This window comes from Anabrus simplex, chromosome 7, assembly GCF_040414725.1.
Source record: "Anabrus simplex isolate iqAnaSimp1 chromosome 7, ASM4041472v1, whole genome shotgun sequence".
NCBI classification, from domain to species: Eukaryota; Metazoa; Arthropoda; class Insecta; order Orthoptera; family Tettigoniidae; genus Anabrus; species Anabrus simplex.
In genome coordinates, this window is record NC_090271.1 from 235,069,967 (window position 1) to 235,091,742 (window position 21,776).

General features: G+C 40.3%; 1 protein-coding gene across 1 annotated transcript in view; it reads right to left on the reverse strand.

Moving 5' to 3' along the window:
- The window catches only part of LOC136877073 (uncharacterized), a 93,636-nt gene that overhangs the window by 21,507 nt on the left and 50,353 nt on the right, over nucleotides 1–21,776 (reverse strand). The gene's annotated exons all lie outside the window — the stretch shown is intronic.

Here is a 21,776-nt window from a genome sequence, read left to right on the forward strand (position 1 = left end):
ATAAATATCGAGCTGTCAGTCAGTGAAGTCAGTTCTTAGTTCGCAGTTCTTAGTTCTTGGGACTCAGGCAAGTGATGGACTGGGAGTGACTGTTGGGCTCCGAGGTATAGTCTGAGTATTGGGATCAAGTGAGTGAGGCAGTGAATTCAAGAGAGAGTATTATAGTGCGCGCGTCAGTGTTGTTGATATCTGTACTGGTCAGAATCAACTTCAGGGAACTCCGCTTTTGAGTGTTGTATATAGTATCATTTGCTAGTGTGTATAAGTGTGTGTTGTGACGTACAGTGTGAATAAAGTAATTTATACAAGGAAGTGAACGTGTTCTCGTGTGATATCTATTTACGTCAAATAAAATCGCAACGTAGAACGATAATGACCTCTCAGCAGTACATCGTTCCTAACTAAATCTATCCATTTCCTTCGTGGCCTTCCTACGGGTCGTCTTCCTTCTACTTTTCCATCAAATTGCTTCCTTGCAGTTCTGTTTACTGGCATCCTCTTCATGTGACCAAATCACTTCAGCCTTTGTATCTGAATCTTATTGAGGAGAGAATCATCTATTCCTACTTCTCTAGTTTTCTCATTCCTAGTCTTGTCTTTCTGGGTTTTCTGGATCATAGTGCGTAGGAATTTCATTTCAGCTGCCTGAAGTTTGGAATTATCTCTATTGGTCAGTGTTGTGGTTTCAAGACTGTATGTAAGAATTGGTGTATAATAGGACTTGTACAATGTCATTTTTGTTTTCATGGATATTTGCTCATCCCACAGCAGGTGTCTTACCTAGTGGTTAAATTGTGTTGTCTTATTGATTCGATTGTTCACCTCATGTTTTGCTAGGTTGTCATTTGATATAACGCTACCCAAGTATTTGAAAACTGGAACGCTGTCCACTTGGGCTTCATTTAACATGACTATTGGTTCTGCTCCTTCCCCATACACTTTCATCACCACCATCTTGGTCTTGCTGATGTTTAAACCATATTTCTTAAACTCCTCATTCCAGCTTTGCATTCTCTCTCCCAATTCCTCTTCTGAGTCACTCCATATCGCAACATCATCTGCAAATGTGAAGGCTTTGATATCTCCATGTTCTTTCCTTTTAATAGATTTCATTACTATATCCATCACAATAATAAATAGAAGTGGTGACAATGAGCTGCCCTGCTGCACTCCTCTCTTTGTTTCAAACCAGTCCGACAAACCACGCCCTACTTGAATACAACTTCTATTCCCACTATACAACATTTTCACTTTGTCTATGAGGCTGTCTCGCACTTGAAGTTCTTTCATGCATTTCCAAATTCTTTTCCTTGGTACACTGCCATATGCTTTCTCAATGCCCAAAAATATTAGAAATAAAGGCTTGTTCTTCTCCCAGTATGTTTCCATTAGCATCCTAATTGCAAATATAAGGTCTGTGGTTGGCCTTCCTGGTCTGAAACCATACTGCTCTTCTTCCAAAATTGGTTCAACAATATCTCTGATTCTGGTCTCTATTATTTTTTCCAATATTTTTAGGACATGAGACAGTAGTGTGATACCACAGTAATTAGTACATTTTCGTCAGCTTCCTTTCTTGAACAGAGGTACAATGATGCCCATCTTCCAGTCCTCAGGAATAATATTTTCTTCCCATATCTTGTTGAGCAGTCTGTAGAGCTATTGGATTCCTGGAATTCCCGCTGCTTTCAGCATATCTGCTCTTGGTTCATCTATGCCCACTGCCTTTCTTTTCTTCATGCTCTTGAGCGCATTTTCAACCTCAAGTCATGTAATTAGTGGTTCAGTTGTGGTTCCTCGACTTGGCTCTCCTCTATCCATTATGTTTTCTGTATCTCCATTCAGCAGCTTTTCGAAATAGATCTTGAGTTCTTGTTTAATTTCTCCCTCTTCTTGTGCCAGAGTTCCATCATCACGTTCTATTGTTTTTATGGTCTCTTGATCCCTTTGCTTGTTTTTCACTACTCTGTATAGCAATTTCATATTTCCTCTACTGTCCTCTTCCAGTTTGCAAACTCATTCCATTTCTTCTCTTTTTCTTCCCTTACAATGTTCTTTACAGCAAGTTTCCCGTTCCTGTATACTCTTTGAAGTCTTTGTGTTTCTTGTTCGTTTCATTCTTGTCCCTGTTTTTGTTTTTCCTTGTCCAGTGCCTTCTTTATTTGGTTTCTTTCTTTCACCGCTGTTTTCACTCTATCATTCCACCATGGTGTATCTTTTTTTTTCTTTTGATAGAACTTGTAATTCCATATAAGTTTTTGGCTTCTCCCACAAAGGTGTCTTTGAAGGCCTTCCACTCTTCATTAACGCTGGTTACTTCACCCTTCGGCAAACTCTGTTGAATCCTTAGTTTGTATTCTTCCTTTATTTGGACTTCTTGCAACTTCCAAGTTTTAACCCTTGGTTTTGTAATAATTTTCAGCATTTCATTAGTCTTATGTTTGAAGTCTACTACCAACAATCTGTGGTCACTGTCCATGCTTTCACTAGGGATGACCTTTACATGTGTGATTTACCTGCCACACAAACAGTGTGAAGCAAAAAATTCACAACAATTCCAAATTTTCTTTACATTTTTATTATATTAACACTAACATAGCAATATGTATTTTACACATTCCACAGAATCAGCACTGACTTTCTGAATTGTATGCACAGAAAAGTTTTAAAAGTCATACTTCGGCCAAAAGTATTGATTAATTACAAAATATTACAAATGTTCAAAGGATTTTCCATTTTAAATTTTCAATTTTAATGCAATTCCTTTGACACTTTTGTCACTTTTCCTACAGGACAACATGATTTCATGATTGAATCTATTCTCAGAAGTGGGTACTAGAATCTGTTGTTAATTATATCCTATACCCATGTACCCATGGTCCTAATGCTGCCTGGGATGCCTTCTTGGGGAACGAGATTTCATTCTTGTAGTGTGTACAGGAAACATTGAAGCACTCTTCTCTTTAAGGTAACTCACACATGTTAAATTGGATTCAAGTTAGGAGTTCATACCAGGCAGTCCAATTTCCATATCCCGATGGCATTGAGGAAGTCTGTCACACATCATGCTACAAGAGGTCATTCATTAAGGTGAATCTGTGCCAATAAATGAGTCAAAGGGCACAAAGTGGTTTAAGTTAATTCCTCAGTATGTTGGTGGCCTGCAACACCTTCATTCTCTATGAAGACGAGTTTTGTGCTAGCAGTTGGAGTAATTCCTGCCTACACCATGCGAGAACCCCTATGGAATAGCATTCTTTCTCTTCCATCCGTTCATTTCGTGTTCATACTATCTCTGCTCCACTGTCCACTCCAGAGGTTGCTGCGGAATAAGAAGACATTATATCTGGTGCTGTCTCATGAGCAGTGGGTCAGAAGCAGGGCTTTTTGAGGACAGATTTGCTTCTTCTAAACTCTTCCTCACCATCCGTTCACTTATATTCACATTGTGGGCCACTGATGTTGCTGCAGAAAAGGAAAACATTCTATCCAATGCTATCTTGTGAGCAGTGGGGTTGTAGCAGGGCTTTTTGAGGAGAGATTTGTTTTTTCTAACCTTCACCTTACCACCTGTTTACTTACATCCACATTGAGGGCCTCTGATGTTGCTGCAGAAAAGGAAATGGGGTGGACTGCGGAGCGGTGATCAGAGTATAGGGAGCTGGAAGTCAAGTAAGGATGACAAATTTGTCAGTGTTAAACTGCAGAAGTATTGTAAATAAGGAACATACCTTACATTTACCAGATTTTGTAATAGGAGTTGAATCATGGCAGAGAAGTGATATTATATATGTGGAAATGTTATCATGTAACTGAAATGTTTATATTAGAGACAAGATAGGAAAGATAGGAGGGGGAGTATTCATACTGGTAAAGGAAAAATTCGTAAGTGAGTTGATGTAAGTGATCATGAAGCTGTTTTTGTCGGAGAATGTAAGTTAAAGGTTGTAAAAGTAGGACTAGGAAATACTATATGCTCAATAAGAGAAGCATGTGGGAGGTTAAGGATGACAAACATGAAATTCTAGGTTTAAGGCTCACCTCTAAAGATAACAGGCAACTTGATGTTTTTTTTTTTTGCTAGGGGCTTTACGTCGCACCGACACAGATAGGTCTTATGGCGACGATGGGATGGGAAAGGCCTAGGAGTTGGAAGGAAGCGGCCATGGCCTTAATTAAGGTACAGCCCCAGCATTTGCCTGGTGTGAAAATGGGAAACCACGGAAAACCATCTTCAGGGCTGCCGATAGTGGGATTCGAACCTACTATCTCCCGGATGCAAGCTCACAGCCGCGCGCCTCTACGCGCACGGCCAACTCGCCCGGTACTTGATGTTTTTAGGGTGTGCAGATATGAAAAGGATGGTTCTGACACTGATGCAGAATTATTTGATAAGGTAATCAGCTATGTGAGGAATGACACAGAAAGGACCGTGATTGTAGCAGGTGATTTCAATCACCAAACGTTAACCACGAAGATAATGCGAATGACAGAAAGCATGACAAACAAATGGAAAGTAAGTTGAACAGCTGATCAGAAAGTGACGGAATGAAATACAGGCAATATATTCTAGACGTGGTGCTGATAAATCAGATGAGATCTAAAGAGAAACTGAAGTGACAGATGGTATAAGTGACCATGAAGCTTTGTTTTTTCATAGTTAAAAATAAATGTGATAGAAAGGAAAGTAAAACAGTAGAAATACTAGGCAATACCATATGGCTGATAGGAGAAGCATGCAGAGGGGGGGGGGGGGAGTTTTTAAAAGTAATTATGATCGGTGGAATATGGTAAATAAAAATGTAAACAGTTTATGGGATGGGATTAAAGCAATTGTTGAGGAGTGTGAAAATAGGTATGTACCGGTACCTTTAAAGGTGGAAAGGGATGATTAAGATCACTATATTATAACAAACAAAGAAATAAAGAGATTGGGGAGGAGGTGAAGGTCAGAAAGAAATAGAGTTAGGAGTGGTTGTGGAAGTAAGGAGAGATTAAAAGAACCTGCTAGGAAGTTTAGCAACAAACAAAAAACAAAAAGTCAGTTAAGGTTAGCATGATGGAAAATATAATTTTAAGAGAAAATGGAAGGGTAAGAATAGGTATTTTAAGGCAGAAACAGGTTTCAGGAAGAACATTCGACGAATCATTAATCCACAAGATGAGTGTATATGTGAGGACTTACAGAAGCCAGAAATATTCAGTCAGCAGTATGTAAAATAGTTGGATACAAGAAATATGTCCAGGCAGAGGATGCTACTTAATATTGGCAAAGTAACAAAGTTTACCTGTGATAATAAAGGTATTTATGAAAAGATACACAAGTTGAAAGCTACAATAGCAGCTGGGATTGCTAGTGATGTAATGTCACACTAACACTAAGGTTTCTGGCAACACAAGGATAGGAAATGGTTAGGTTTGGGAAGGAAGCAGCCGTGGTCTTAATTAAGGAACAGCCCCAGCATTTGCCTGGTGTGAAAATGGGCAACCAAGGAAAATCATATTCAGGGCTGCCAACGGTGGGATTCAAACCCATCATCTCCCAAATGCAAGCTCACAGCTATGTGATATTAACTGCACAACCAACTTGCTTGGTCCAGCTGGAATTGATAAGATTTCTGGTGATATACTAAAGGCAATGGACTGGGACATACCTGAAACAGTTATCTGTATACTGTTTGCATGAAGGAGCTATACGAAATTAATGAAGAATTGCTATAGTAGCCCCAGTGTACAAAGGAAAAGGTGAATGTGGATAGCTACAGGCCAGCCCAGCTTGGCATGTGTTTGATGGAAGCTCTGGGAAAGCATTATTTCCGATTATATTAGATGTGTTTGCAAAATGATTTGATTGAAGGCATTTCACGTTTCGGAAAGGTTATTCCAGTGAGGCTCAACTTGTAGGATTTCAGCAAGATAATGCACATAATTTAGATTCAGGAGGTCAAATGGATTGTGTCACTATTGACCTATCTAAAGTTATTGAGGGAGTAGACCTGGGAGACTGCTGACCAAAATGAGGGCTATGGACTAAATAAAAGAGTGGTGGATGGATGGCTAAATTTTCAGAAAATAGCACTGAGAGAATTAGAGTAGGTGAAGCATTATCTAATCCTGTAACAATTAAGAGGTGCTTTCTGCAAGACAGTATTATTGGACCTTTATATTTTCCTATGTCTCAGTCTTATCCTTGGCTGAGACATTATGAAAGTGACAGGTATGAGCGATGCCAGTAATGCTATTCCTTATGCAGCTAGTCCCTGCTATGAATGATGTGAAAAAGTTGCTCACAGGGTCAGCTGGAGCATGCAATTCAGTGCAGTTTGCAGACTGACATGTAATACCAACTTCTGGCTCCATGAGGAAAGGAACGGGAAACTACCTCACTCTTCATTTCCCTAGTATGCCTGTTCAGTGATGCCTACACCTAATGGTGGAGCTGTTGAGGATCCAACTAGCCTCCAGGCTGAGAACTGAACATACATGCATACATACAAATGAAATCAGTAAGGAGACTTTTTACAGATTATGTTATACTTCAGTAAATAAGTTACAGGATTGTGAGCGACAGCAAAAATACCTCAACAATGTTGTGAGATGGGCAGAAGATAATAATATGATGGTATTAACAAGATGAAAAGTCAGGTTGTAAGTTTCACCAAGAGGAAAAGTCCTTTCACTTTTAAGTACTGTGTTCATGGGGTGAAAGTACCTCATGGGGAACACTTACGTGTTAATATAAGGAAAGATAATCATATTAACGAGGGTGTATACAACAGTTACAGATATCTTCACATGACTGAGGGTATTTAGAGGTTATAGTAAGGATGTAAAGGAGAGGGCATATAAGTCTCCAAGTAATATCCCAATTAGAGTTGTTCTAGTTAATGGAAACTACACCAGGATTACTTGATATGGGACGTAGAAAAGATCCAAAGGGAAGCAGCATGATTTGTTCAGAGTGATTTCCAACAAAAGAGTAGTGATATGAAAATGTTGCAAACTTTGGGCTGGGAAGACTTGGAAGTAAGGAGACAAGCTGTTCAACTAAGTGGAATGTTCTGGTCTGCCTGTGGAGAGATAGCATGGAATGACATTAGTAGACGAATAAGTTTGAGTGGAGCTTTTATAGTTAGGAAAGATCATAATACTTGTATGAAGACTAATTTGGAATTAGAGAGGGCAAATTGGGGCAAATATTCTTTTATATGAAGCGGAATTAGGGATTGGAAAAACTTGTCAAGGGAAATTGTCAACTAATTTCCAAGTTCTTTGAAATCATCTAAGAAATGTTGTGGAAAACAATTGACAGGTAATCTGGATGAGTGTAAATGCAGGTGACTGATGATCAACTGACTGCGAGATCGACAGGTGGATTGAAGACATTCTATCAGGTGGTGTCTCATGAACAGTGGGCCTGAAGTAGGGCTGTGGAGGAGAGACAGCTTCTTCTAACGTTCTCACCATCCATTCATTTACATTTACATTGCGGACTGCTTCACTTCCATGGCAGTAGCATGGCAATCACGTAAGATCTGAAGGATGATAAACTGAGCATCTCCAGCCCTATCCAGGTCTCTCCACTGTTCAAAAAGTGGCAGAAGCAACTCAACCCAAACTACTGCTCTCACGGCATCCTTTAAACTTAAAGCAAACTTTACTTGTCTAAATTGCTTTTGAAACCATAAGGCGGTTCCAAGACACAAGCCCAGTTCTTTTAGATCCATTACTTCTTGGGATTTATACACTTGTTTGTTGCTGTCCTACCATACTCCATGGTCTACAGATAGCAAGCTCGTCTCTTATCCAGAAGACACAGGATCGATTTTCAGCCAAGTCAGCGATTTTTATCTGGATCTAAGAGCTGGTTCCAGGTTCACTCAAAGCTATTTGACAGTGAAATAGAGGCCCGAGTATAGAAAGATAAGAATGATGGCCAAAAGGATTCGCCACACTGACCATAATCTCATAATATGCAGACTTTTGGGCTGAGCAACAGTCGCTGTAGCACCACTGGGTTTGTTACTTTCCTATAAACTCAGTCTGATAACCTGTATGGCTGGGAGATTCGCAATTAATTGAGGCTGGAGTTGGGAGGCAACAAGCTATGGACTAAATGTTAGGAACCATCTGTTATTTTCCTGGAGAAAACGCACAGTAGGATTTTAATCCATTTCTTAGCTTAATTTTGTGCACTTCTTTCAGTTCGATAATCTAGTCACAAAACCATTAAAAAGAAATACAAAACACATTGTATAAAATATATTACTACAACTTGCTAGATAATAATAAAGTTTGGAGAGAGAGAGAGAGAGAGAGAGAGAGAGAGAGAGAGAGAGAGAGCGAGAGAGAGACACCTCCACCTGATGTCCAATTTGACATTTGTCAGAGCAAAAATATGGGAGAGGAGGGCAAGGTAATTTCATAATTTTGATGGTGAGGTAATTGCTCTAGTTTCTAACATGCTTTGGTAGATTCTGGTGGTAATGAGAAGTGAAGTCAGAACTGGGAGATTATTCATTATTCAAAAAATTAGTCGCACCTGAAGAAATCATTACAAGCATCATACTATTTAACTCCACTTCTGGACTTCATAATTGCCTAGATTTGGTTAGAAAGTGAGTCCATAAGGTTGTGCAGGTACCTTGCTTTCAGGTTAAGCCACTCGGTGGGGATTTGATTGCTGTGAGCTCGCATCTGGGAGATAGTGGGTTTGAACCCCACTGTCAGCAGCTCTGAAGATGGTTTTTTGTGGTTTTCCATTTTCACACCAGGCGAATGCTGGGGCTGTACCTTAATGAAGGCCATGGCCGCTTCCTTCCCGTTCCTAGGCCTACCCTGTCCCATCGTCGTCATATAACCTATCTGTGTTGGTGCAACTGCGAAAAAAAAAAAAGAGGATTTGATTGTGCAATTCCACCTAACTGTGGGGAATCTGATGTCGGCATTTTACCCGCTGTTCCATGTCCCACAGATTTTCAATGGGGTTCAATTCAGGTGATTTTGCAGGCCAATCAAGATGTAACAGGGTGGAGGAGTGTTCATAAAACCAGTCACGTATGCGTCGAGCCCGATGAACTTTGCAACATCTGATCATCCAGAATGTTTCAATCTTTTTTTCCCCGAGTTATTTTATGTCACACCTACACAGATCTTATGGCGACGATGGGATAGGAAAGGCCTAGGAGTGCGATAGAAGTGGCTGTGGCCTTAATAAAGGTACAGCCCCAGCATTTGCCTGGTGTAAAAATAGGAAACCACAGAAAACCATCATCAGGGCTGCCAACAGTGGTGTTTGAACCCACTATCTCCCGGATACAAGCTCACAGCTGCGCGCCCCTAACCACATGGCCAACTTGCCCGGTGAATGTTTAAATAAACATGCTAGTTCATGTTAGTGGTCACCTCAGTGAGCGGGCCCAATCCATCATACCAATATAGTTGGTCCGTTATTGGACATTATAAATTTTCCAGCTAACTCATTCCTGGTTGCCAGCGTTTTGCCCCAGTGTGATTAGTTGGGCTCATCAGTTGGTAAATAGCACACCCACCAAGACGCATGGCTAGTGCATACCGTGGAGGCCACTGCGTAGGCTACTTGGAGCCACCAGCTGTGGCAATGCACTGTGAGAGACTGTCTCATTTTCAATCCATGATAAGAAAAACACCCCCAAAACATCACAGACCCATCTTCGGCTTGAACATGACCTTGCACACTTCCAGAATGAACTGCTTCATTTGGCCTTCTGTGCACGCGACGACGTACACCATTGGAATACAGGAAAAAATGTGAGTCATCAAATCATACTGCTATTACAAGATATTAGAATCATTCCGTATTGACAGTTTTCACTTTACAATGGCGAAAAATGAGGGTATCCTCCTATTCAATACATCATATATTCCGTCATTAGACGGAGCAAACAAATTCAGACATGTTTCGGCTCGCTTGAGCCATCTTCAGTGAAAAAAATTAGGGGGTTGGAATAATTTACATAATATAGGTTGAAAAAATGCTAAAAAACATAATGAAAGAGTAAACAAAAAAACAAAAGAGAGCTTAGACGGAAAACAAAATTAGCACAAATATACACTATTTACATCAATATGCAGAGCAAAAAACTTACTGCGACAAAATTCAGTGAAGCAGGTGTTAATTTGAAATAATAATTGATACTAAAAACTGCGTTAACCTAAGAAACAAGGGAATGAGAAAACAAATGATGCAGATGGAAACAAATAATAGTAGCGCATAGTGAGGTTGTGGACCTCATAGTTTACAAATTATTGGCTTTAAAAATGACAAAACAGTTTGAAATTGCTGTCAGAATCATCCTAGTGGAAACCCATCACAACAAATTGGTCAGGAGGAGAGCGGGAGCAAACATTTTTGAGAGAAACCAAGCCTGAATTAACCTGCAGGTGAAAAGTCTGTGACAAGGAGAAAAAACAACATGAAATTTAAGGCTTTAGAAATAGCAGCATTCTCAATATCTAGGGACCGCTAGATTGAGAAGCTGTGAAACGCATCTCTGGTCCTTGTCAGCCAGCATCTTTTTCCTATCACAACTCTGACATTGTGTTTCGTGGCCACGTGTAGTACACCACTGCTTGTAGAAACGTTGAATAGTCCGTTACAGAACACCTACAAATCCAGCAACCTCACACACAGTATGGCCATGGGCACATCCAAACACGATTGCCCATTTTTGCCACTCTATCACATCCTTACATCTACCCATGTCGACGTACACCGTCCGCTTGAAACACCAATGTTTCACTAATCGCTACTGCCTTACGCTCACGTAGAGGAAGTTCGCGAGCAGTTGAGAACAGGACTCATTCACTGCGCCATCTGTACAGGCTTAAAGATCCATCTGTGCGTGTGCACTAGGGCGACTAATTTTTTTGTCCGGTGAGCTTACTTATTGAATAAAATTAAGGAAGTTAGGTTAATGAAGATAGAGTCATAATGAGTGTGAATCTTCTTAAGATTCGTTTGGTATATGTACATAGCTGTGGAGTGACAGTCACCAGGTGACTACCCAGAATTAATAATAATAAGAAGAAGAAATCAACGATAAGCTGGGTCAATGAAGTAAGAAAGGATTTAGAAAAAAACAATATAATAACAGAAGAAATAAATAATAGAGAAGGCTTTCGGGAAAAAGTATTGAAAATAGAAGGATTCCAAGGTAGGAAAGTAAAAAAGACTGGTTCAAAGTGGTCTGAACACAGAAAGAAGAAACATAGTGAACAGATGAAAGCGTACTGGAAGAAAAGGAAAGAACAAAGAAGAAGGAATTGAAATTGGCACGTGGTCCTCTGGTGGCCCATTCGAAAGAATAATAATAATAATAATAATAATAATAATAATAATGGAGATCCTACGCTATCAACCAAGAGGACAGAGATGTATAGGACGTCCAAAGAAGCGATGGAAAGAAAATGCAAGACCGTAACAGGCCACATGGCCCAGTACTTGGAAGGATGATGATGATGATGATGATGATTATGACATAACCTCTCCTGCCCAAACGCCAACCTCACCTTCCCGAGATGAAAAAACCTGTTCCCAGCCCTGTTGACAGAGTCACGGCGGTATAACCGTTACATCCATTATGGAGGAAATGCTGTGATTTCAGCTAGTCCATTAGCTGAGAGGTGGCAGCCCCACCAATGGTCTTACTTCCTTCAGGCTAGCAACCCGTCGGAAGGACATTTGATTGCTTTCAAGTCTTGCAAAAAGTAAAATGCAAGACCGTAACGGGTCACATGGCCCAATACTTGGAAGGAAGATGATGATGATGATGATAATAATAATAATAATAATAATAATAGTAATAATAATAATAATAATAATAATAATAATAATAATAATAATAATAATAATAATAATAATAATTGTCCACGCACTTTATGAGACCTTTACATAAAAAGAAAACTTGGAGATCACCTAACCCATTGCTAGGGGAATTCCAGATTGATCATGTTGCTATTTCCGTAAAGAATATGCTTGAGATTCAGAATGTTAAAGTACGGAAGGGAGTTGTCGATTCAGATCACTACCTTACGCAAATCAAGGTTAGGTTCCAACCAAACAGATCCAGACCTAAAGGCAGCCAATTTCCAAGAGTGGATCCGGACTGCCTGAGGAAGAACGCTGACGTTTTCGTACGTGACATACACAATCAAGATCCTAAGGTATGGCCAGATATTCGCAACACATTACAGCCATCAGCAATGAAATTCGGACAGCCTCCCAGGAAACGTAAACACAGATGGTGGAACACAACCTGTGATGACGCTATCAATGAGAGAATCAAAGCATGGAATCAATGGAATGGACATAGAACAGTCGACAGATGGCAGAATTTCCTTAAGACTCAAAAACTGACCTCAAAAACAATCCGCCGCGAAAAACGTACATACGAGAAAAACAGACTCGCAGAGATAGAACAGGATTTCCAGAAAAACAACACTCGGAGTTTCTACAAGACATTTCGTGAGGACTTATCAGGGTACAAACCACCAACATTAAATTTTCGTCGAACTAACGGATCACTAGAGACAAACAGTAAAGAGAACAGCAAGATACTGGCTGACTATTTCCAAAATCTACTGAACTGCGATCCACCAATTGAAAGACTACAGTTTGAAAAACCTCCACCAAACCCAGACTCACAACCCCCAACAACTCAAGAAATAAAAGAGATAATCCAATCGCTCAAAAATAATAAAGCCCCTGGGAACGATGGCATAACTGCAGAAATGTTGAAAATAGGAGGAGATGACCTCATCAGAAGAATTCATACGCTCTTAACAGAAATATGGGAGACCATGATGATTCCGAAGGACTGGAAGAATGCCATTATCCATCCGTTACATAAGAAAGGCGATCGAGCGGACCCCAACAACTACAGAGGCATATCCCTTTTACCAGTTATATACAAGGTTCTATCTAAAGCGCTATTAAACAGAGTAGAACAACAAACAGATCATTTGATTGGTGAATACCAAGCAGGCTTCAGAAAAGGTAGATCGTGTTCTGAGCAAATTTGGATTCTGAAGACGATATTAAGGATACGCCGCAGTACCACCACATTTGTCACCTTTGTGGACTTTAAGAAAGCGTATGACTCTATCGATAGACAAACTGTTGTGGACATTCTAGGAGAGCTCAGTGTGGACAAGAAGACCACAGAATTAATCCGCCAGACTCTCACAGACACAACATCTCAAGTGAAGTTTCTAGGTGAACTATCAGAGCCTTTTGAAGTGCATACAGGAGTTCGACAAGGAGATCGCCTCTCCCCAATCCTTTTTAACTTAATGTTAGACAAAGTCATCAGGGAATGGGGAAAAGAAATCGAAGGTATAAACATTGGTACTCGGGGACAAAGAATTAACGTGAAGTGCTTAGCTTTTGCTGATGATCTAGCTATCTTTACCAAGACTAGTGAAGAAACCAGGTATGCCATAGAGAAGTTGCATGAGATAGCATCAAAGACAGGCCTCCAAATATCGTATGAGAAGACTCATATCATGGCTAATGGACACCAGAATATCAAAAGATCCCTGCTACAGACAAATTATGGAATAATCACACAGGTCCCTTCCTTCAAATATCTGGGAGAAATCATTGTACCATCTGGACTGGACAGGAAAGCTAATTTAGAAAGGGCCACCAAACTCCTGAAAGCATACCGAATAACATGGAACCACTACAATAAAAGAGTGATGTCACGAAATGCAAAACTTCGGCATTACAAGACTGTTGTTCTTCCGGAAGCCTTGTATGCCTCAGAAACCACATCTCTAGGAGGCCACTCTAAAATTGATGAAATTGAAAAACAAGAACGAAAAATTCTGAGGAAAATATATGGCCCCGTTCATGTAAATGGTATATGGATCAAAAGGAAAACTGTAGATTTGTACAAAGCAATTGACAAATTCACCGATACTGTACGCAGGAGACTATTGAAATTCTATGGCCACATCTGTAGAATGGACGACACTAGACATGCAAAAAAACTGCTTGGTATAATTAATTCAAAGAAGGTCAAAATAAGCTGGTTTGAGGAAATAAAGCAGGACTTAAAAGAAATGAATATCACAGAAGATATCATCAGGGATCGCAAGGCTTTTGGGAATCTGGTTGCAAAACACACGTTCAAGGAAAAGGCTAAAAGAACCACAGGGAAGCAATGGACGGAAGAACGCAAGAAACAGCATAGCGAGTTCATGAAGAGATTTTGGGAGGAGAAGAAGAAAGGAAAACCATCATCAGGCTAACAAGTTCCAACGCGCTCTGTAAATGGGCATAACGAAGAAAGAAAGAAAGAAAGAAAGAAATAATAATAATAATAATAATTTTAAGTGGATTAAAAAACAAGGGCATTAATCAGACAAACATTAACTGGCACTACTTCACCCTAGGCAAAATATCTGAGCCTTTTACTATTAACATCAACACCGGGGTCCAACAAGGAGAAGGATTATCTCCGTTACTGTTCAATCTCATACTTGAGGAAGTAATCAGGACCTGGGAAAAGGATATTAAAGGGATAACGCTTGGCGGACTACCTAAAGATAGAATTCATTTGCACTGTTTGGCCTTTGTGGATGACATAGCAATCCTTTCCAATAACAGGCAATAAGCAATTTATTCCATCGAAAAATGACATGAAATCGCCATAAAAACCAGACTTCAAATCTCATGAGCAACTCAATACATGGAAGTAGCTTCACGATACTTAGATGGACAACCTATAACTAAATTCGGCAAAATCTTTCAGGTGAACCAATTCAAATATTTGGGAGAAATCATTCAGCCCTCTGGTTTAAACCATGAAGCAAATAAAGACCTTCCAAGTTACAGAAAGCTTACAGGATCACTTGGAACAAGTACTATAAAAAAAATCAATATCTCGAAAAGCAAAACTTAGACACTATAATATAGTAATCAAACCTGAAGTTTTATATGCTTCAGAAACCTTAATCATTGGTGGAGGGTCTCTAACCAAAGACATGGAGAAACAGGAAAGGAAAATGTTTAAAAAAAATTTTTGGCCCAGTTTGTAAAGAGGGAATAGGAAAAAAATCACCCCAGGAAATATACTGTCATTCTGAAAAAATACCTCAAACTTTTTGGAAAAGACTATTGACATTTTATTGACACCTTATCAGAATGACCAGTAACAGACTAACTAAAAGAATTCTCAACCTGGTCTTTTCATCTAAAATCACGAACAACTGGCTTCATGAAACTGAAACAGATCTCCAGGAAATCAACATCTCAGAAGACGGTGTACAGGACTTATGTAAATTCAGCACCAAAATCGAGAATCACCAGTTTGAAGACAAACCCAACACCAGAGCAACTATAACTTGGACAGAAGAACAAAGGAAGAAGCTCCACGAGAGGATGAAGGGATTTCAGGAGGAGAAGAAGGCCAACACATCAGCTAAGCTGGTTCAATAGAGCTCTTAAGTAGGGCATAACGATGTAAAAAAAAAAAAAAGTTAGAGGGCCATAAATATTTAAAATTAAATTAAATAATAATGAATTATTAATATGACTAATCAAACTGCAGTAATAAGAATCACGGGTCATGAAAAACAAGCAATTATCCAGAAAGGAGTAAGGCAGGGCTGGAGTTTGTCTCTCCTTTTTTTTTTTTCAATGTTCAAAAATACACAGTTCAAAGAAATTAGGGGAACATGATTTGTAACGTCTGGTAAGTGAATGTTAATTTGGTAGATGGGGTTCCAATAGTCGTACAGCATACCTTGAGACCTTAGCTACTCAGGGTATGTCAAATCGAAGTTATACTCCATCTGTAGGCATAGCCATGCATTAAACTGTCAGGTGACCCCTCAAAACAAAGTGAATAGCGATAGGTCCGTGTGTTGTCGTGAGGTACACAGACCACTGCGGTCATCTGAGCACATTGTACGTAAACCAGCACATCCCATGAGACATCTTAACGAGGTTCAAGTTGCAAGGGCCATTACTTCGATTCAGGAAGGATGGACTTTTTGATGTGTTGCTGTGGATCTCAATGTCCCTCTGTCTGTTATTCAACACTTGTGGAATCGCTACAATGAGACAGGCCAGTTCACAAGGAGGGCTGGACAAGGTCATGGACGCATGACAACTTCACAGGATGACTGATATCTGATCGTCTGTGCATTGCGGCATTGTTCAGCAACTGCCAGAGAACTGCAACAAGATCTCAGGAGGGTCACTGGAGTCACGGTGTCTGACCAGACAGTAAGGGACAGGTTAAGGGAAGTGTCCTTACGACCCAGACGTCCTGTTCAAGTGCCCCGTTTAACGCAGCAACATCGCGCAGCTCGCCTTCTATTTGCCCCTACCCACATCAACTGGCAACTTCGCCAATGGAGACCAGTGTTGTTCACATACGAGTCCAGATTTCCCCTGACACAGCGTGATGGACGTCAACGCGTATGGAGACACTGTGGTGAGCAGTACTTGCCAAATGTTGTCCAGGAAGGTGATTGATTCGGACAAAGTTCTGTGATGTGTGGGGTGGCATCAGTATCGATGGCTGTATGGAACTTGTCGTTGTCCACGGTAATCTTACCGCTGCAGGGTACATTGAGCAGTTACTGCTACAGCATGTGTTGGTTGCTGCATACGGTGTTGGCCCTGAATTTGTACTCATACATGCCAATGCCAGAGCTCATGTAGCGCGCATCACCAGAGCTGTCTTGCGAGAACTGGACATTCAAGACATGGAATGACCAGCAGCGAGTCCAATCGAGCATGTGTGGGATAGGCTTGACAGAAGTGTTCGTGGGCGTCCTGTTCCACCACAGACTCTCCAAGACCTCGAACAGGCTCTCATTGAAGAATGGGACCTGATACCGCAATGTGACCCCCGTTGACTTATACAGAGCATGCCACGTAAGTGCCAAGCTGTCATAAATGCTCGTGGAGGACATACACCATACTGAAGCTCTCCAACTGTGATAAAAATCCACCTTGGAGGACTGTTATCACTTTGTTTTCGCCCCTATTTGGACATTTCCATTTGTGTTCTGAAAATGAACATGAATCCATCGATGTTCTTTTGTAAAGAATAAAGGTAAAAGGTTTAGTTGGTAATATACCTGGGTGTGATGTATTGTTTTGTGGAGCATGGCATACGTTCAAAAACTTATTCCCCTAAATTTTTTTGAACTGTGTATATAAGCAGTCAAGGAAATGAAAGGGGAATTTGGAAAACAAATCACAGTTCAAGGAGAGGTATTCAAAACCCTGAGATCTGCTGATGATATTGTTATGAAGACAGTCTTGGAGAAGGAGTATAAGATGGAAATACCGTATACAGGTCCAAAGCTAAAGTAACAGAATGTAGCCAAACAGTCAGATGATGCAGGATATAGTCTTAAAGGATGAAGATGAATAATATTACTTTAAATGTAGGTTAGCAAAAGCAAGGAAGGCCTTTCTTAAGAAAATACTGTTGCTCACTTCAAACATATACTGGTCAAAAAAAAAAAAATTGTTTACATTTTTATACATTCATACCTCTGTGGTACCTACAAACACTGAAATGAAAACAGACAAGCAACAATTAAGAACTAAAATGGAAAGTGGATGTCATGCACTGAGCTGGCTACATGGTATTTATGCCACCCCTCACATGGATAACAGCTTCAAAACATCTTTATGCTTCTGACATGGTTCCGCACATTCAGTTGAGGCAGACGTTTCTACTCTCCCAAAAAGGTTCTTCAAGGACTTGTAGGTTTGAGGCGGTGGATTTATTTCTTGGATGCGTTGTTCCAGTTGGTCTTAAAATATTCAATCAGATTCAAGCCGGAACGTCTGGATGACCACTCCATTCTTTGCACGTGGTGCTCTTGCACTATCTCTGAAAGATGTTGGCATCATGCACTCTAGCATTATTGTGCATGAATACTGCATTTTCTCCAAGTTGCTCACGTCAGGAGTTACATGTGGCACAAAAACCTCATTAATGACCCACTGTTATTGATCATGAGATATGTTTCTCTGTCAAGAATTATGCCTGCCTACACTGTAACAGATCAACAATAGCAGATTGTACAGGCGTCGGATGAAACTGCTGCGCAAGTCCTCTCCAGACTCGCAGACAACCATCTGATTGATATAACATGATACAGGATGCATCCAAGAAACTGGGGTCTTAAATTGGCCTCTTGAAACCTCTTTCTGACTTATAGTCCAGAAGTCTGCTGTAGGTCCAGCTGTAGTGGTCATGCTGTAACTTGGAGAGCTTGTACACACACTAAACAATCCTGCCCTGGGTTTGTTCTCCTTTGGCAGCCCATGTCAGGGTGCCTGGAAATGTTTCCACAGATATCAAATCATATTTTGAGCAACTACCAGCATTCTGACAATGTAGCTCAGCGAATAGCCTTCTTCAGTGACAATCTCACTACAATAAAAAACAGGAGGTAATACGTGTCCACCATGTCAATACTATACAAAATACTGTTTAATGTATATATATATTAACTAATCATACACGTTTTGAGAAAACAAATTCTCTTCTTCAGCAAAATAACATTATACAAGACAAACATGAATGATATTATATTAAACAGCATTTTGTATAGTACTGACAAAGTGGACTCATATTATCTCCCATTTTCCAGTGTAGTGAGATTGACACTGTAAGAAGTCAATACGGACCACTATATAGACTATCAACTTAAACCTAACTGCATGGTACTACAGCCCTTGAAGGATCTTGGCGTACCAAGCGACCGCTGCTCAGCCCGAAGGCCTGCAGATTACCAGGTATCGTGTGGTCAGCGCGACGAATCCTCTCGGCTGTGATTCTTGGCTTTCTAGACCGGGGCCGCTGCCTTATCGTCAGGTAGCTCCTCAATTCTGATCACGTAGGCTGAGTAGACCTCGAATCAGCCCTCAAATCCAGGTAAAAATTCCTGACCTAGCCGGGAATCGAACACGGGGCCTCCAGGTAAGAAGCAGGCATGCTACCCCTACACCACGGTTACAGACCATCAACATGGTTAAATTTATAATTCTAGTCTTCCTCAACCAGAGTGAGTGCATGAGTCACTTCATTCGATGAAAATACTTTGTCCCAATAATAACAAAAATAATGTCAGAAATGGTCCGCCTTTTCAATACTACAGTATATTACGTAACGTTTACATTACATTTTTTAGTCAAGGAACTAGTTTTGGCGTTGCTAGCCATTATCAGCCATAATACAAATCTGTACAAACACATCTAATAATTAAAACAAATGTACAAACATACACAAATGATGTTAAAAGGTATTAAAGGCATCTAGAGATCCTGAAATGAACAATGTGCACAACACGTAAAATATAAAATGGAATTAAAATAGGGCTCTTAGTGAGATCTAAAATCCTTGGACGCATCCTTGAACCTGATGGTATTAGGTTACGAGGCATACAGAGTCTTTCATTTTCACATCTCACGTGACCCTTTTCGTTTTTTGGTAGACACCTTCATTTTTCAAAGTATTGGACCCCTTCCATGTTTTCCCTCTGATAAATGTTAATAGATTATGGTTGCCTAGTTGTACTTCCTCTTAAAACAATAATACCACCACCACAACTTAATACATACATACTGTATTCATTGTTATGCCTTTTGAGCTCAGTCCGCAAGCCTCTATTTGTAACTAGCTCTATGGCCTTGTTTAGTTCTATACCACTTATTTCTAAATCATTAGAAACTGAGCCTAACCATCGTCACCTTAGTCTCCCTCTACTTCTTTTTACCCTCTATGACCAATTACATTATTCTCCTAGGTAACCTATCCTCCTCCATTTCACCTCACAAGATTCTACCACCAAAGTTGGTTTATGCATACAGCTTCATCAGTTGAGTTTATTCGTAACAACCTTTTTCTCCTCATTCTGGGTACCCTCCTGTCATTGTTCCCACCTATATCAGCAATCCTTCTCGCTATTTTCATGTCTGTTAATTTTTTATCTTATGAATAAGACAGGCCTGTCCTGATTCCACCCAGCTTTCACTCCCGTAAAGCAAAGTTGGTCTGAAAACAGACCGGTGTAAGGATAGTTTCATCCAGAAGCTGACTTCTTTCTTACACATTAGTGTTGACCACAACTTCAAGCTCACTGCATCAGTATTGGTGCAACATGATTCAGTCTCACTTACTATACTACAATCTTGGAAGAATAAACATCCTACATACTTCTACCTGTTCCAGCTTTGTATTTCCAACCTGACATGCAATTCCCTTAGGTTTCTTACCTATCGACACCACTTTAGTCTTGGAGAGGCTAATTTTCACATCATACTTGTTGCCCCTATTTTCAAGTTCCAAGATAGTTGACTACAGGCTTTCAGCACAATCTGCCACCAAGACCAAGTTGTCGGCATAGGCCCAACTGCTTGCTACATTTCCACCAAGCTGAATCCCTCTCTGCCACTTTATAACATGTAAACTATGAACAGAAAAGGTGAATGAACACAACCCTGTCTAACCCCTGTAAGTGCCCTTGAACCACAAATTCATTTTACCATCAAATCTCACTGCAGCACAACTGTCAACAAAAATGCCTATAATTGTTTTTAATAAACTGACCATAATTCCACAGTCAACTAGTATGACTACCACATCTTCCCTATGTACTCTTTGTCATATGCCTTCTCTAGATCTGTGAAACATAATTCGCCATTGATGCTTTCACGGCCCGTACTTATAGACATGATCTAGGCTTTTGAGTTTATGCCATGTCAAGAAAATAAGGTGAAAATCTTTACGTTTCACAGAGAACTATGCTCTCTGTCATCAGAAGAAAATCTTGACTGTCCAAGAGAAAGGCTTCCAAAACAATGAGCTTTATCCAATAGAAGTGGAAATGGTACGTTCATTCATCACCAGATGGCTCCTCAGACACTGTACAGCACTAGCGTTTGAAGTGGAAGCTGATGGAACTATCAGAATCAGTCTGAGAGGGTCACATAACATAACAGGCGTACGCACATGACATTGACACAAGTCTGGAATGAAACGTCTGGCGATGAGGAACGTACGAATTTGGAAAATAGATTAGGATTTGGAAAACACCGAAATGAAATAACAATGGTGAAACTAAAACTGCTCACAGTCTGGGTAAAACCAAGGACAAATTGTCCCAACTTTTACGTCCTGGGGTATACGAAATTCCCTGTACTGGCGGTAAGGTATACATTGGCCAAACATGCCGGTCCATTGGTACCCGTATCAAGGAACATGAACGTAATATTCGTCTCAACCAGCCAGACAAATCAGCAATAGCTGAGCACGCTCTATTCTCGGGTCATGATGCCATGTTCCAAGATGCTCGAGCTCTTACACAAGACACTACAGGTCCAGGATTATATAGGAAGCTATGGAAATACGTAGAAATCCTACCAATTTCAATAGGGACACTCGTTATCAATTAAGTAATACCTGGTTGCCAGCCATTAAGGATTTATGTAGGTAGTTCCCTTCCCTGTCCCTTCACTATTGTTATTTAGTTTCAGTGTTTTCCAAATTCGTACATTCCTCATCGCCAGATGTTTCATTCCAGACTTGTGTCAATATCATACCTTCATATGTGCGTACACCTGTTATGTTATGTGATCCTCTCAGACTAATTCTGATGGTTCTGTCAGCTTCCGCTTCAAACACTAGCGCTGTACCGCGTCTGAGAAGCCATCTGGTGACGAATGGACGTACCTCTTCCACTTCTATTGGGTAATG